This window comes from Peromyscus leucopus, chromosome 5, assembly GCF_004664715.2.
Source record: "Peromyscus leucopus breed LL Stock chromosome 5, UCI_PerLeu_2.1, whole genome shotgun sequence".
NCBI lineage: Eukaryota > Metazoa > Chordata > Mammalia > Rodentia > Cricetidae > Peromyscus > Peromyscus leucopus.
In genome coordinates, this window is record NC_051067.1 from 142,277,883 (window position 1) to 142,291,822 (window position 13,940).

Genomic DNA, 13,940 nt, shown 5'->3' on the forward strand with positions numbered 1-13,940 from the left:
TGCATGCTTATGTGGGCAGCTGTAATAATAATGCTCCATAAATAAGCAAGGAGAGGGCAGATCTTCAAGGACATACTGTTCTATATAGAAATAGTCAAGGAATTCACATGCTTTCACTCAAGTCCCTTCACATTCCCAGTCATTCTCAAACTTGTAGCACAAGGCACAAAGCATCTCTGTAATTGTTACAAGATTAATCTGATGCAGACAAAGTGCAGGACAAACAATTCTGCAACTTGGCCACCTAAGCTGCCTCCCAGGATGTAAAGCATGAGTGTCCTCCAATCACGTAGTTCAGCCTCCGCTTCAAAGGAGATTCAGATAGACTCCAAACACACTTCACACTCTGACACACAGAATTATCCAGTTGAAGTTGACACAGCACATGTGAAGGCCAAGAGCAGAAGCTTGCCAAAAGGAACAGTAAACGCTTGTTTTCTCTTTTCTGTCTTTCTATGTGGCCTTTATCTGTCTCTGCTTCAAACCATCTGTGAACACTCTAAGTACCCCTGGAAACCTCACAGAGATCTATAAACTCGCCAGGTATGTTATTCCCACCAGCAGTCCTTGGGACCCTGAAGAAAATAAGGGGCTTTATCGGCAGAGATGTCTGTGAAAATAATGACTCAACTTAAAAAGGAACCCAAGCTAGAGATAGCATGAGGCAAAGACACAACATTAGTTAGAATCATGACATATGTGTCTACGCATCTCTCATACATTACCTCCCTCCCCAGGCAAGAAAGGATCAAGAGGTCAGGTCAGAACATCAGCTTTTGATGAACAGTCCTCTCACTCTGGGACTGAGGGAAGCCACTGTGCCAACAGAAGGGTTTCATTTTGCTTTTCACTAAGAAGCAAGGAAAGCAGACCGTCAGAAGTAAGCAAACCAAATATGTGCTATGGGTTAGGGCAGGAAGGAACTGGCCCTTGGGAGCTCTTACAAGTGTATTTGAAAGATGACAACATTATCTCATAAGTCGTATTTTCTAAAGATATTTTTAAAAGTTAGAACCTGCCTGGATGTGGTGACACACGCTTTTCCTCAGAACTCAGGAGGTAGAGACAGGCAGGTTTCTGTGAATTCAAGGCCAGTCTAGTCTATACAGTGAGACCTTGTCTCAAAATAAAACCCTTGGATATATAATACATGTCTCCGTGAACAAGTTCAAACAGTAGTAATTACAGTGTTAAATGAGGAATATTTTGTGAAGTTTTATCTATATTTTAAAGCAGCAGCCCCATTAAATAACTAAGATGTACAATAAAGAAAAACTGAACTGACCTGAACATTACAAAGAACACCCAGCCCTGCTGGGTTAGTGAGGCAAAATCTACTACTGTATACTAATAAGACATTAATGAAATTAATTGTGTCTAGTATACACCTAACTTTAAATCAAAGAAGTTGCATAGTTCTGTTCTTTTCAAACATAATAACGTAAGTCACTAAAATAGTTTTAAATTACAGTTCAAGACTATCTTCTATTTTCATATTCCATTTTATAATCCAGGAAACAATTTTTTTCCTGAACTCATAAAACTGCCAGATTAGAGAATTACTAACCCAAATCAAGTAGCTTTCTTAATGAGAGGGAAACGGAGAGACAGAGGATCCCGAGCCTCCACTCTCCTTGCAAAGGCACCAAAAGTCCACCATTACGACCATGTCACTTCCTCAAGCCAAGCTTGCAGAGTTACGATGAAGGAGAAAAGTCTCAGTGCTTTCGGGCAGTGGGCAGTGCAGGCAGGTTTGCCACAGGCTTCCTGCACATGCTCCTGCTGACATCACCCAGGCCGTTGTCCAGGCTGCCCCGGTCCATTCACAGAAAACAGGCTGGGAGGAGTCTGTGACACTTCAGTCCCTTATGCTGAGACCACACAACTGTCAATGACTGGCTTCTTGTGAGACATTTATCTAAATAGCACTCAATGCTAAGACTGTTGAATTGAAGGACACAAAATCCTCAAATTAGTCAATTCAACTTATTTTAAGAAGTAGTTGAGATAAGCAATTCTGTAGACTCTGGTACTAGCCAGCAGCCTGCTCAGAAGCATGCTGCTATGAGACCCTTCAACCTGTACTCAGCATTTAAACACGGTCACCTTCCAGTTGGCAACAACCACACATTCACTCAGTGCTGTCCACTTCCTGCTTTCTCCCTTCTGTACACCCCTACCATGAGAATGGAGATGTATAGCTATGATTAGGAAAAAAAAGTTACATGTCTACATGTGCACTGATTCCAGACACCCATGTACCACCCAAAAAATTAGTAAACAGCTAACAACCCCAGACAACCTACTCTCTTGAACTTAGTTGAAAAAACACACTTTCAAGGCTTCCTATTAACCCCTGTGATTTCCTCAGAATAGAGGGTCTCAAGATAGTGGCAGGAATGGAAATGGAAGCAGTTATATCTAATGCCAAAGAATCATAACTAATCATATACATCCACTTAGCCTTATAGAGAACTGTATGAAGAAATGATTAATTTCTCCTTTAAATTAGGTGGTGTAAGCAGTTCAAGCTAGCATGAATGGACTTGAGCCTCAAATGTAAACAAGGAGGTGTTCAATAGAAGAAGCCTGGTTGAAACGGTTTTATCTTTATGGAGTCTAGAAAGGTCAGCTGACCTCCTGCTGGGAAACTGTGCATGTGACACGCTCCTTCCAAGGGGAAAGGGAACAGTATAGCTAAAAATCCTAACTGAGCCAGGCCTAGGAGCCCACTCCTCTAATCTCAGCTGCAGGGAGGATGAGCAGGAGCGGTGCTGACCTGAGGCCATCCTGGGCTGTATGGTGAGTTTCAGGACAGCCTGGGGCACTGTCCTGAAAAAACACACAAAAAGGAGGAATCTGCCTGAAAAAGCAAGCACGCATCCTACTCGCGGGCCCAGACCATAGGTCAAGGTGTGGGAGACTGCATGGTGCCGTGACAGGAGTTCCCACAGGTTTCCTTAGAGGCGAGAACATCGTGGCAAGGACAGATACTCGTGCAGACTGAAACTCGAAGACCACAAAGGCAGGAAAGGTGAGGAAGGAGCCTTTCAGTCGGCCACCTGCGACCACTCCAAGACAGAACAGCTCCAGCTCACCGCTGGGAAGAACCGCAGGGCACGTTCCTCAGATGTCCAAGTCCAACCCCCAAATGCACACAGCACATGCACATGCTGCCCCCCTTTATTTATCTAAAGCACACCAGCTCCACCAACAAAAGCCATGGTTACACAATACCGGTTTAAAAAGCTGTCCTCACCGTTAAAAGTGTCTCTAAAGTGAAATTAAGTTTTCTTCTACTCCAAAAAACAACTACCTTACGCACTCTTAATGAGACTGGGGGCTGGTGAGATGGCTCAGAAGCTTAAGGCACCTGCCATCAAGACTGGGGACCTGAGTTTATTCCCAGGACCTGAGCACTGGCTCCCAAAAGCTGTCCTCTGACCTCCACACACATATGTATATACGTACATACAGATATATGCAAATAAATGTATTTTTAAAAAAATAAATAAAAATGTGTTTTAAAATTCTGTTACTCTAAAATTTATCTTTCCTGAATTTAAATTCACCATTAACACCTGGCTTTTCTATATTTTTGGCATACTTTTATCAATGTACTCTGTATATCCACACCTTTCTACTCTATCCACATGGAAATGTTGAGCCCCCACATTGCCCTTCCTACTCCACCCCAAGTAGCAAACGACAGCTTAAGAAGCAGGTGGCCTCAGAGGCGCTCACTCGGCAAGCTCGATGAGCACACCGTGGTGGGCAGTTGCCTTCACTCATGTAGTGATCAAGACTTTGACTGGTCCTGAACAGAGAATTCGGGGACTAGAGAGCACTCAGCCTCAGCACCATACGGTGACAACGAGGAAACCAGCTTTTCACAGTTCCCAACTGACTGTGTCAACACCATCAGAGCAATCATTTCAGTAATTCCATAGGACAGAGTGTGGCTGACCTGTGAGTGGTGTGAGTGCAGAGCGCAGTGCATGCTTGTGTGTTGGCTTGTTTAATTGAACCCAAGCCCTCGTCCCTTGTTGAAAGGCAACCATTTTATCTTACGTTTTTTAATAGCAAGAACTGAATCTTCAAGAAGACTAATGTGTAATCTGCCCTCCAAGCCAAGCAGTGAGAGAAACTCACCACCTCTGGAGGCTGAATACCCATCGACAACAGGAATTAAATACTATCCTGACCAATCTGAAAAATGACTGCATATACAGGTGGTCCATCAGGTTTAACCTGTAAGCTTGTCAGTGAGCATTGGTCAATGTGTTGGAGATAACTGCCACTTACTAATGGGACAGGTAAATGCTCACACTCACCTGGGGTTTTATTTCCCTTGGTCCTGAAATGGCAAGCAGCTCCCCCTCTACATGTTTTAAGGCAAAGGTTCTAAAGAATTTTAGTCACTATATCTCATATATTTTAAAAATTATGTATACACTATATTACATAGACATAAAAATTACCACTGAGCTACATCTCCAGCTATTGTGAGTACTTGCATACATTTTTGTTTGTACATGTGTTTGTACACTCACATGTATTTCTTTTGTGTGCTTGGGATTTTTATTTTATTTTTTATTTTTTGAGAAAGAGTCAAGTACAGAGACCAGCCTTGACCTCATGCAGCTAAAGATGGCTTTGAACTCCAGATCCTTCCTCTGCTTCTAGTCCCTACACCCCCTCATACTTCTCCACCCCTAGAAGATGTTGTAGACATGTACCACCATGCCCACCTGCTTTGCTCCACCTGGTAGGAAGGCAGTGTAGCCAGTGAAGCACAGATGCACCTATAATCTAAAGTGTCTAAGGATGACCGAACGCCAGTGCCTAACATACCATAGCTGCAGCCCATGTCCCCAGCTCCCCAGAAAGTCTGAAATCAAAGCCCCAGAGTAAGACTTTTCTCACTAATGCAGTCATTAATTCTCAAGTAGGCCATCATGATTCACGGTGTGAAATAAAGGGTACAGGTTAAAACTTAGGACTAGTTAATAAAATGTAAGTTAATATCTGATTTTCAAATTAACGTTTTAAGCCCTCAAATATGAATAAAATTTTCATATATTACACTTATTGCTGCAAGTATGAGAATCACCAGAGCTGTTTAGGCAGAAATGGAACTCCATAGTTAAGATCACAGTAAGTCCTTGGACAAGTCACTTAACCTGTGGAGATTCCTTATCTGCTAATCCAAATATAAGCAGAAGGCAGTTGCAGATGCCTGGAGAGAGTGTCACAGAGCTGCTGACAGACTCACCGAAGGAGGTATGAACCAGAAGGAGGGGCACAACACCTACTATTTCATCTAACAAAAAGTGACACTAAAGGCCATACTTGGCTCTTCTCATAAGAGGAAAAATAACCCTGCAGGAGCAGAGGCAGATACTGCGTGCAGACAAAGCAAAAGCAAACCAGGGGTCATCAAGAAGGCTCAGCAGCTAAGGGGGTTGCTGCTAATCCTGATGAGCAGATGGGAGTCCTGGGACCCTCCTGATGGGAGCAAGAACCAACTCCTGCAGGTATCTTCGGATTCCCACACACGTCCACTGCAGCACATGCACACCATCACACAGTAAATAAGTAAGTGTAGTAACAATTAACTAAAACAAGAGACAAGAACCCAAGATAAACAAGTGATATCTAGAACACTTAAAGAAAAGTGCCATGGGCATGAGGAAACAGGCATCAACTTATACTGTTACATCAACAGCCATTGACAACGACAACGAGTGCCAACATTAATACACAAGGCAGGAAAATGAACAAACAAACTTCCCAAGCTGGGAACAGTAAATGAAGTAGTCTAAATCCAGTGACAGATAGTAGAAAAGATTGAACTTACCTGATTTTCAGAGATCAAAATTTGATATCACAAAACACACCCAAGATGTTAAAGTGATTAAGAAGATAACACCCATTCAAGGTGTGTATACTTCATCCTAAGAACCACAGAGCACTGTCAGAGTAAGTGGGAATCAGAGGCCTTATCCTCTGGATTTTACCCTGGTCAACCATCTTTGAATAAACATGTTAACTCTTCATAACATGTAAGAGCCTTATGCACACTGTATGGATTATTTTCATTTCTACTTTGTACTTACAGATGCACAGTTTGAAGACTCTGAATCTAAGTGCACTTTAGATATGCACACTCAATTATTTAACAGGCTTCATTCAGCCTTAGCTGTTCTAAGGACTAAGGATGCTACACCCAACGACCAGTCCCAATGTTAAGGAAGCTTAAGTTCTCAGAAGGGAAGTTACAGATGAGGAAGTAAAGGGTATATCAAGGGTTAATGAATACCACCAGCATACACTATGGATGTGTAATGAGAGTCACTGGCAGAAAAAGGCCAAGAGCAGCATTTCACTGCACCTACCACTAAGACTGAGATTTGATGCCAAAAGCTACAGCAATTCTTCTTTTCTTCTACATTATAGCAGTTTAATAACAAGTAAACAATATTACTACTCAAGTATTTTACAAATAAAAATAAGCAAAACCATTCTTTCAGGCTCTAAAGTTAAAATGTAATGAATTTACTCATCAGTTTGTCTTAGCAAGCACACTTACGACTCTTTCCAACTGGAAACTGAGCACCAATAAACACACATGGTGTTTCACCTTCAAATGCTATTTCAATACATTCATAAAGAATTTTCACATCAAAAATATGCAGGGAAATAGCTAAGATTTATTCTCTTTGTGTTTACATTCATCTTATTTACTTATTACTTTTCAAATGTATCAGATAATTTTAAATACTTAACCTTACTAATAATCAACATATTACAGCATAAAAGATTCAAGCATCAACTCACCTGTGCCTGTACACAGTGCAGAAGATCTGTTCATCTGTAGCCAAATCCAAGAGGAATCTGCAATACGAATGAACAAACAAACAATCATTAATGAAGACACAGAATCTTGCTGGGCTCTTCAGAACAGGTAAAACTTTTACAATCAATACATAGCTAATGCTTGTTCATGCTCCCAGTGCACAGGTAACATTCACTAGAGATAGCACTGCCCTGAACTGCACAGGAGCCAGCGGCCGAGTGACTGTGGCATCCCTTCTCTGTGGATAGCACAGTACAAATGTCCCGGGAGCACTTCACTATGAATGACGGGGCACCTACAAGATTCTGAGTTCTCACAGCTGCATTTCAACTGCTAGTCAATGGCCAGCTCTCCCCACAAGGTTGCAGATGGTCATAGCAGAGGTAGCCCCAGCTACCCATTGCCACTCTGTAGTTCTAGGACCAGCACACGGCCTGAACACTGTAACATACTGCAGTACATTTTTCTGAGTAATCAAATAAAATTTACATAGTAACTAATGTGCCATGCTTAGAGTTTGCCAAGACAGAATCATTGAACAGTTTGAAATTACTAAAATAAAACAAAAATCTATGTGGTAAGTGTTTAGAAGCATACAAAAATGACGCATCCATTTGCTATCTGAAGAAGTCTATTGGAGTACGGAGTACACTGTGTGACAGCCATCACAATTTGCTAGTGAGGAACACACAAGCAAAGGGAGAGGCGCACACTTCACTAATGAGGCAGCCCCTCAAGCCTCCTCAGGGTCTATCTCTGAGAACAAAGGCCGTGAAGCAGGGCGGCGGGTGCCTTTACTTTGATCCTGCCACCTCACCACACAAGTGTGTTTCCAGATGCACACTAAGAAACACAAGACGGGAGATGCATGCTTATGTTATTTTAGCTAGACCAATGTTTATCTAGATTAATTGTGCATTTTATGGATGCGAGGAAAAACGAGTGCTCATTACTGGTAACAGTACTGAAACTGTGGCCTTCTGGACGAGCATTAATGATGCTTCAAGGAAGGCGTTTATAACTGAGCCGTGAGGGTTTCTTTTCCTTCACGTGATATCAATCTGTAATAACTCACGCTTTGGATCGGTTACCAAACTTAAAACAGTGTTAATTCTTTTAAAGCTTTTTACTTTTTAGAATAGAAAACAGGAAGAAGAAGAAGAAGTTAGTACCAAATTAATATGCAAGTTACTATTTTTTCTAGGACACTGGAAACATTTGATTTCATAATCTACAAGGTCTAGAGGAGGGACATTGAGAAAGATGCATTTTCACTTTCAGCAGGATGTAGTTTTGAAATTCTGTGATAAAATGCAACATGGTTATCAGAAACAATTCAATGAAAATAACAAAAATTTATGTGCACATAAGCTATCACAGTAAATGAATGGGTTCTGCTCAGGTGGCAGTCAGCGTCAGTAAGCAATGGGCGGCCAGGGAGGAGTCCTCCATCCTCTTAGCAAGACACGGTAGATTTCAAACTACTCATTACGCTGGCCTATGCATGCCACTCATAACGCCACACCATCCACTGCTCAAGGACATCACACATGTGACAACTATGAGCTAAAGCTTGTGGTACTGATAGGGCACTAATTGCTTGCTCTCTATTATTCAGTAAGCTTTATTAAGATATCAAAACAGCCCAAGACAACTATCAATCACTCCAATTAAAGAAAGATGTAGAGACCAATACATTTCCAGATATTCACAGTGTAAGTTCTAAACAGAAAATTAATAAACTATAAATAATGTTTAAGTTTATACACTCCTTAAAATAACACCACTTAAAAGTAACAGCACATGGCATGTACTAAGAAATCATCTCGGGTTGGGGATTTAGCTCAGTGGTAGAGCGCTTGCGTAACAAGCGCAAGGCCCTGGGTTTGATCCTCAGCTCCAGAGATAGAGAGAGAGAGAGAGAGAGAGAGAGAGAGAGAGAGAGAGAGAGAGAGAGAAATCATCTCACTCCTCTTCCCTTAGTCTTCCTGGTTCTGAAGTTCCCCTTTCGGGTGTTTTACAAAAAAGGGAGGAAGAAGGAGACTGGCCTGGGATTGACAGAGTGCCAAGATCAGACAGAGGCTGGCAAGAAGGGCAGCACTGTGGGTTCTCTCTCAAGTAGCACTCCATTTCCAGGTGCTGCCGAGGAAGGTCCACAAAGGCAGTCAGGGTTAGTCAGCCTCCCTGCACAGACTAGGTCTCCAATTCTGACTCAACCACACAAAGACTACTTATACTATTACAATTGCCATGAGGCTAGGTATACAACCTAGCACATTCATCACAGACTCCATTATGAGATGAGAATAACAAGGCCCTCTGTGGAATTATTGTTTTGTTTTGTTTTGTTTTGTTTTTTGAGACAGGGTTTCTCTGTGTAGCTTTGCGCCTTTCCTGGAACTCACTCTGTAGCCCAGGCTGGCCCTTTGTGGAATCTTGAAAGAAGTAGAGAGACAATTACACAAAGCACCTAATACACTGCAGAATTATAACTATGATCCTGTAACACAGTGTCGGCTATGAAAGACGATTCAATCAAAGACACAGAAGCTCAGGCCCACCCACCCCCAACAAAGTACACCTAGTTTTCCCTAGTGTGTCCTCACAAGTCTGCCCTTGAACCCTCCTGAATGATGAAGACAGGGAATACTATGCAGTTTTGAACCAAAGCTACTTTAAAATTACACCAAGTTAAAGGAATGACCCACTCCAGACTTACTGGAAAGTCACAGGAATCAGAGCAATGGTATTCATGTAAGTCAAGCAGTAGAACAAAGCTGAGTCCAGGAACTGACTTCTGTGTCGGTTCACACTAAACAAAAGAGGTCAAAGTAATTCAACGAGGAAAGGGCAGTCTTTGCAGAAATGGCACCCCAGACTGGTACACAACTGCAAAGAGAACCCCAGAGCACCATGTGCAAAGACCACCTGAAAAGGAGTGCAGCCCTGACCTCAAGAAAAAACGCAACACAGGGCAGGGACCTCGCTCAAGGACAGAACCCGCTGCTTAGCATGTCTGAGGACCGAGGTTCAAGGCCCAATATCACACAGACAGACCGACCGACAGACATATAACTGTACACATGCACACACTCTTAAAATAGCCAAGTCACTGGCTCAGTGATATTTTGAGATGTGACAACTACAGTCCATAAAAGAAACAGATAGCCGGACGGTGGTGGCGCACGCCTTTAATCACAGCACTCGGGTGGCAGAGCCAGGCGGATCTCTGTGAGTTCAAGGCCAGCCTGGACTATAAAGCAAGTTCTAGGAAAGGCGCAAAGCTACACAGAGAAACCCTGTCTGGAAAAACAAAAAACAAAAAACAAAACAAAAAAAAAACCAAACCAAACAAACAACAAAAACCCAATCCTCCAACTGGAAGAAAGTATTCATAAAGTCACCTAAGAAGACACAAAGTTGGTATACAAAGAGCTAAATACCCACCTGAAAAGGGGCTTGTGTCTAGACAACACAAGGAGCTCCTATCACTCATTAATAAGAATTAATAAGATAGTTAACTTAGTTTTTAAAAACAATTTGGAAAACTTACATGTGGGGCTGGACAGATGGCCCAGGAGTTAGACCCTGGGACCCAGCACACACAAGGCAGCTCACAATTATCCCGAACTACAGTTCCAGGAGATGTAATGCCCTCTTCTGACCTCCACAGGCCCCAGACAGATACATGGTGACATACATGCATACATGCATGCAAGTAAAACATTCATGTGCGTAAGATAAAAGTAAATCATTAAAAAGGAGCTTGTAAAATAATGAATGCGTGTGTGTGTGTGTGCGCGCGCGCGTGCGTGCGTGCATGTCCATGCCATGTATATGCAGGTAACCACAGAGGCGCTGGGTCCCTTGGAGCTGGAGTCACAGGCGGTTGTGAGACACTTGATGGGTGCTGGCATCTGAACTCCAGGCCGCTGCAAAACAGCAGGTGCTCCTAACTGCAGGGCCATCTCTCCAGCCCACTAACCTAATTTCTTAGAAGAAGCATATACACCCACCCCTTGTGTATGTGTGTGTGTATAGTGCACACACGCATGTGCAAGGTAGCCACAGAAGTATGTCAGAGATCTTTGTCGTTCCTTGCCTTATTCCTTTGAGGTGAGGCACCGAGGCTCCTGCTTCTCAGCTAGGCTGGCAGCCAGCCCCTCCACCCACCACCACCAAGGCTGGGGCTACACAGACAGAAGCATCCCAGCTTGTTACATAGGTACTATGAGCCAAGCTCGGGTCCTCGTGGGTATACAGCAAGTGCTCTCAGATGCCGAGCTAGCTCTCCAGTTCCCATCTCAATTTTGTAAAAACACTAAAGTTGTTAAGTGATCCCCCACACACACACAACACACCCAAAGTGAACCATCTCCACAGGTGTGTTTTCTGTCCCTGTTCGAGTATGACGGCAGCTAAGAAAGGTAGTTCTAATTCAGATGGTGGTGTGCACCTTGCCAGTAGATCATCAGTTTGCAGGTCAAACACCAGGACTGAGTCCACTAGCGACAGGTGGGGAACAGCAGCGTCTTTCATTTTGTTACTAGGTGATTACAAACAGATCTGGGGGAAGCAAAGTAAGTTGGGGAACAGAATGAAGTGGCAGCGGTAACGCTGACTGAAGGGCATTCTAACTTGCCTGGAGAGGGAAAAGGGACCACACTTCATTTCCGGGTCAAAAGAAAACACTGACAGCGCCAGCAGCCATCATTCCCTGGAAGCTTACTGGCTGTTCCCAGTCCAGTCTGCACACCCCTAAGGCAGGCGCTCTGCTCCATGTCCATGCTGTCCAAGAGCACGCACAGGGACCAAGGTGCAGCTGCAGAGCTCATGGCTGACAGGGCTGGCCAGATCCACAGTGCACGGCTGTCCCACCTGTGGGGTGTTCACAGAAGGTCACTGTTTTTATAATGCTATCGTTTTTTGCTAACTTAACAGAAGGCAGAGATTTGACCCCCTGAAAACTGCCTTGTGACTTCTGATTCCATACTAATGAGAACAGCGAATGCACACGGTCTCCATACTGTGAATAGATTGTGGCGCTATGTTATTTTCCTGAGTCCTGCGCCATGTCATTTTCTCAAAGTTGCCACCAACCAAAAGAAGTCATTTCCTATACAACAGAGTAGTGCATGGGTGAAAACACACTGGCCCACTGGGCCAACTTCCTGCATTTTTGACATATACCAGAGTAGCCAACACTCGCTACTGCGAAGAGATGAGAGACTGACTGGCCAGAGGGAGCCATGCGACTGCCAGCCTGCATGCTCCCACAGGGGATCTGAGACTGGCCCGTGAAGCTATCCCCTCCCCAGTCATCAAGCCAGGCAGGTAGGCTGGCAAAGGCTGAGGACACACAGGACAGAGGACGCTGCAGAAGGACTCTTCAAATCCTTCAACAGCTTCAGTCCAATATACGCCCACAGCCTGTGATGGGCAGTCAGTACAGTCACTTTTTTTATTAGAAACACAAATAAAGATAAAGTCAGATTTCAGTTTAGTATGCTTCAAATCACAAAGTCATGCCTTCAAAACAAGATAATCCCTCCCTCCCTCCCCATATATACATATTTGTGATTGAGAGATAGAGATTATATAACTATATAAGTAACACAAATATATCCTAAAATATAGAGTAGTGTAAGTTTCAGTGAATAGAAAAAATCAATGTTCATCGTAGGGACTAGGAACATAGCTCCATGGTCCACCCTTTGCCTAGGACAGGGGGTGGGGAATGGTGGTGGACAGCTGCCTCTGCTGGTCTCTAGTTTATATCATCTCCTGCCTCAGCCTCCTGAGGTGCCTGGCCGACGGGCACACATTATGTCACTAAGGCTTGATATTCTTGCCTAGTGACAGCAAAAGTTCATCCACTTGTTGAATGTATGGGGTTCAGATTTACAAGAGGAGGTCTACTCTGAAAATCTAAATCAGTAAGAGTTACGACCTTCTGAGGCAAGGGTGGGTCCAGAGACCAACACCAGAAAACAAAAAAACAAAAAACATAAAGGGCTAGCAGGTGGAAGGCCAGCAAAGTCAGGGCGGGACATGCAAGAGGAGGAGATGTACGTCATTCATTCCGTGGGCTTAGAAAATTAAAGTTCCTACCTGATTCAGTAACCAGAAAGTACTGGTCCCTTTAAAAGAACATTTCCACAAAGAGAGAAAGATAAATAGATCGGAGAAGGCTGAAGCGCTGACAGTGAGCAGGAAATAAGGCTTTGAGCACAGCATGTGCAAATGACCAGTATCATGACCTTCAGCTTTCTCTTCCTATCCACATGGGAGTGCTGTGAGGGCAGGGAGCAGGGCATGAGCCATCTTTGAGCAGGGCAGCCTGGGGAGCTCTGGGGCTTTAAAGCACTCTGAAACCTAATCACAAGGCTCAGGCTTGCCTCCCACCATGACTAGAACATGCCACATGGACACCCACACCAACCATTCTCTCAAGTGAAAGGCACCAAAACAATACAGCTAAGTTTACTGTCTTTAGATCAATCATGTGAACAATCTCAATTTATAAACTCCCTTTAGACAATCACCATCCCTTAGGTTTTTTTTTAATTCCTAATTATTGTTGATGAAATCAATGGCACTGAAAAATAAATGAACCCTTTATCCTTCCTTTTATATTCTTGAGTTTAAGGTAGTCAAGCCTGTAAGATACTTCAAGACTGCCCATAACTACAGGCTATCTTTAGATAATGAAGCAGCAAAGAAATTGAACCAAAAGTAACATTCAAACTACTGATCTGTCCATACAGGGCAGGGACAATCTGTAACCCCCCAACACAGGCTCAATGAGCAGTGGACATCTGTCTACCAATGGTCACACTCTGTCAAATAATAACACTGTCATCACACTGAGACCACCATTTCAATATAATAAGCGGAAGCCCCCCCCCCTCTCGGAGGGCATTAGATGAAGAAGTGGACTATCCCTTCCCTTCCTCCTCCCCAACCCTCTGGATTCCAGGTGCACATGCTGTCCTGTGGGTGACATATTTCTCCACTCATCCTGAATAAAAGTTTCTATGAACCCAAGAACAATAAATCCTAAAATCTTTGGTCTAAAGAT

General features: G+C 43.4%; 1 protein-coding gene across 4 annotated transcripts in view; it reads right to left on the reverse strand.

Moving 5' to 3' along the window:
* Positions 1-13,940, reverse strand: part of Ncoa2 (nuclear receptor coactivator 2) — a 266,816-nt gene that overhangs the window by 165,956 nt on the left and 86,920 nt on the right. For all 4 annotated transcript variants that reach the window (XM_028864590.2, XM_028864593.2, XM_028864589.2 and 1 more), the window contains exon 2: positions 6,841-6,897. The gene's annotated coding sequence lies outside the window, so the exon portion shown is untranslated. The remainder of the gene's footprint in view (positions 1-6,840; positions 6,898-13,940) is intronic.